This window comes from Octopus bimaculoides, chromosome 20 (assembly GCF_046866305.1).
Source record: "Octopus bimaculoides isolate indiv1 chromosome 20, ASM4686630v1, whole genome shotgun sequence".
In the NCBI taxonomy this organism is placed as follows: Eukaryota; Metazoa; Mollusca; class Cephalopoda; order Octopoda; family Octopodidae; genus Octopus; species Octopus bimaculoides.
Genome location: NC_142947.1, coordinates 22,415,143 through 22,419,361, shown reverse-complemented (window position 1 = coordinate 22,419,361; position 4,219 = coordinate 22,415,143). Strand labels below are relative to the sequence as shown.

The 4,219-nt window shown below is 36.1% G+C and overlaps 1 long non-coding RNA gene across 1 annotated transcript; it reads right to left on the bottom strand.

Moving 5' to 3' along the window:
• Positions 1 to 263: 263 nt before the first annotated feature.
• On the bottom strand, positions 264 to 3,472 carry LOC149131624 (uncharacterized). Its single transcript, XR_016237614.1, has 2 exons — positions 1,383 to 3,472; positions 264 to 734 (listed from the first exon to the last, which is right to left on the bottom strand). It is a non-coding gene; the product is annotated as an uncharacterized LOC149131624 (long non-coding RNA).
• Positions 3,473 to 4,219: the final 747 nt, after the last annotated feature.

Sequence of the window (4,219 nt, the reverse complement as noted above, 5' to 3'; positions counted from 1 at the left end):
AGCACTGCCTTAAAGGGTTTTAGTCAAAGAAATCAACCCCAGGACTTATTCTCTGTAAGCCTAGTACTTATCTTATTGGTCTTCTTTGCCAAACTGCTAAGTTACAAGGACATAAACATACCAGCACCGGTTGTCAAACAATGGCAGGGGGACAAACACACACACACCGTGGCACAGGAACAAAATTTGCTTAGGTGGTGCAAACCCAGCTCCAAATATTTTATGAAAAAAGATGATTTTTTCAATGATAACAATAAAACAAATGCAGATATAACAATAATTTTTATTATCATGAGGCTCGACTGAAATGCTCATAGGCTGAGCAAGACACTCTCAAGGAATGTGACTAAATGAAGTTCATTTTTAAACATTGTTCCTCTTACTGTCCACACATTTCCATCAGTAGCTGCAGTGCTTGGATTGCAATGGTGAAAGAAGCTATCTTGTTTGTCAAAATAGTCATCAACTGCAGATAAGACGTCTTCATCACATCAATACTGGTGCCCAGCCGAGTATTTTTTCATGTTGGGAAACAGATGATAATCAGATGGAGCCAAATCCCTAACATAGGGACGGTGATCAACTAGTGCAAAGCCAGTGATGCACAGCAGCCATTGAAACCACGGAATTGTGTGCAAAAGCATTGTCCTAATGAAACAAGTTTTTCTGGGTGTTAGGTCTTGATAGAATTTTGAAACTTCCTTAGTAAGTTGGCATTCAACTTTCCATTGTTGCTATGATCATTTTGAAGATAGTCAATAAACACAATATTTTTTGCATTAAAGTAGAGTATATGTAATAATGTGAAGTATATGTTGTATATTAAAATGTTTAATTTCCGGAATATATCAAGTGAAACAAACATAAGCATTAAAAATACAAATTGCAAGTGTTTCAAAATGTGAGACATTACACGACAAAACTAACAAAAAAAGAATATAGTAGTGCTTGTGTTCCAAAGATACAAATAATTCTGTTGAGAAAAATACATTGGTTCCCATTGATGTGTGAAGGTAAACACAAAGCATGGTGTTAAATATCTCTGGTAACAATTCTCTCCTCTCTGGCTATCTCAAAAAAAATTCTTTATTTATAGCAATCTGTTGGCTCGAAACAGACCTCACATCTGCTGGTCTGGCAAGCGGTCTGTTTCAATGACTTAAAACATCCAATTGGCATGAACGGGTATGGTCATGTGACCACTTGTAGAAAACAGGTAAAATACGCCAATAAGCAGCTATCTAAGTCAAGACAGCCAAATAATAAACATACCATTCACTACACTTTCATACGAGATATAGAAGAAACAAGTAACATTGTTCTCACAACCACCAACCACAACCACTAAGTAGTGCACATAGAAAGTAAAAAAGAAAACATACCCTCCTTCTGGGTTACAAGTGATGGTGCACAACAAACATCTGATAAACATCTACATGCAACAAGTTAAAAGGTATTTTGCACTCTGGAGGGATCTTCAACAACATTGACAATCATTTGCACTCTCATACAAATAGAATGGTTTGACTTTCTCTTGCCACATGGTATATTTTGTGTGAAACACGAGAGAGTACAGCTTTTGAGCACACAGCTCCTTCTTGTATATTAAGATAATATTGTGATATAATTGAAGAAAACCTCACAAGGCTATCTTAAATGGTGGATCAAACAGTCAGAGTTTTCTCTTTCTCTTGAGGTATTCAGCATATCAGCAACAATGAAGTATCACCACAGCCACAAAAAACATATGGACATCAGCAGTAGCAGTTCTCTGCACACCAACACGTGACCACATCCTTTGTTGAGGTGTTGCATAATCAATTATTGTCATGATCTTTCTTGATTAAAAATCAGTGAATACCTCTTATAACAACAGACAGTGAACCATTGTGGAGCAAAGTAGAATAATCAGGAACAGTTCTGGTCCTCTTGGGTAATAATCGAAGGAATACGATCGTGAATATAAACGGTCAAAATGGGTTTTTTATGAATAGTCTTTGGAGATATGTTACTCTATTGAGTGTGTAGCCTGCACATCAGAGAGGTGTTCCTGGTAGGGCCTCTACTTCTCTGAATTGAGAGATAACAGCTCTGATACTACAGAAACGTGGTAAAAATGTTTCAGGAAAGAATCAATGCAAAAACAACTGAGGGGAAACCCAGTGGGGGACCATGAGCGAGTTGTTTGGATAACATCTATGAACTTGGTTGGTCTCTTTTCAGGTTCCAGTTGAATCATATGGAGATGGTTAATTGTGACGGGATCCAATGGAAGACAGGCTTGAGGAATATTCCTTCATAATACTCCCAAGAATTTAGTGGGTGACGAAGACAAGTGGAGAGTTACATACACAAATAATCCACACACATAAACACATATACCTGTATATATATACTGGTTTCAAATTTTGACACAAAACCAGCAATTTCAGTGGAGGGGGAAACATGATTACATCGACTCCAGTGTTCCACTAGTACTTACTTTATTGACTCTAAATGGATGAAAGACAAAGTCAAACCCAGCAGCAGTTGAACTCAGAAGGTAAAGAAGAAAGAAATGCTGTTGGGCATTTTGCCTGGCATGCTAGCAGTCCTGCCAGTTTGCTTCATCTAGGTTTGTTTATATTGATATCAAATTTTGACACAAGGCCAGTAATTTCGGGGGAGGGGTTAAGTCCATTATATACATCCCACTGCTCAACTGGTACATATTTTATGGACCCGGAAAAGATAAAAAGCAAAATCAAGTTCAGCAGAATTTGAACATAAAGGTCAACGAAATAATACTAAGCATTTTGTCTGACATGCTAACGATTCCGCCAGCTCACCGCCTTTATATCTGTATCTATTTACAAAGAGATAGGTATGCACACATACACACAAACATACATGCACACACAAAACACATATACAGGCATGTGTACACAAACACCCACCCACACACATACACACAAACGCGCTCGCACATACACATACATACACACAGTATATATGTAAATATTTGTTTGTATACATATGAGTGTGCTATTGTGAGCGTGCAGCATCTGTGTACGAAATTCATTCAAGAATTTCTCGTCTAATCCAGAGATTTCTTTATTTCTTCATATTGTCATTATGACGTCATAATATCGGAAACGTTTTCTCCAAGACATTCGTTGCAAATAATATTCAGTCTCTTTCAACCTTTCGCGGTGATTAGAGGCTAGGGAATGTGTGCGTCGGGGGACGTACCCGGACACCTGAAGACTAGAGTGAAGTCAGAGTCATCTTCACCTTGTTTTTGGTGTTTGTGGGGATATATTGAGCGGACCCTCACAGCTGTGCCCTCCACACAATTGGTTCCTCATAACTTTAAGAAAAAATAGATATCTTTGAAGGAAATATTCTACAAATACCTCTTAGATAGCGTACATTACGACTATATCGGAATTTAATGTGAAGAAAATAGAGGTCACGCACACATATATACTGACACACATCTCAATTTATTTCCAGAATTTCAAATTCCATTTTGTGGAAATATATGTTATGTATGTCAGTAAATATGTGTGTAATTTCGCGAGAGTTTCTTTTTTTTTTTAAGAATAAAAAGTTTTGAATGGTACAACAATGCACTATAATACAAAATATGGACTATATACCTGTTGTAATTTAGTCATCCATAGTCCGATGATATTTCGGAATAAAATTCCTTCTTCAGATATTCTTAGATGGAGTCGCTGCTATAATCTTTTTTTTTTTTTTTCCTCATTACATTCCGGTATAATCGTAATCTACACAATCTGAGAGGTATTTATAGAAATTTTCTTTAAAAATATAACTATTTTATAGAATTTTATAAAAAAAATATAACTACTTTATAGTATTTATAGAAATTTTCTTTAAAAATATAACTATTTTATAGTATTTATAGAAATTTTCTTTAAAAATATAACTATTTTATAGTATTTATAGAAATTTTCTTTAAAAATATAACTATTTATCAGGAAACAAAGGTCGGGGACACAGTTGTGTGGGTCTGCCGTTTTATGAACCTTTGAGTTCTTAAACACCCTCTGTAACATGCTGGTTGGTACCATAACATAGTTACAAGGTGTCCGGTATTGTTCCTCCAACCGTATGAACTCTTAGCCAGGCAATTTCAGGACAGGAAACCTGGAGGTTCCAACCAGAAACGATACTTTACTCTCGATAGATTCATACAGAATATTTTATTATA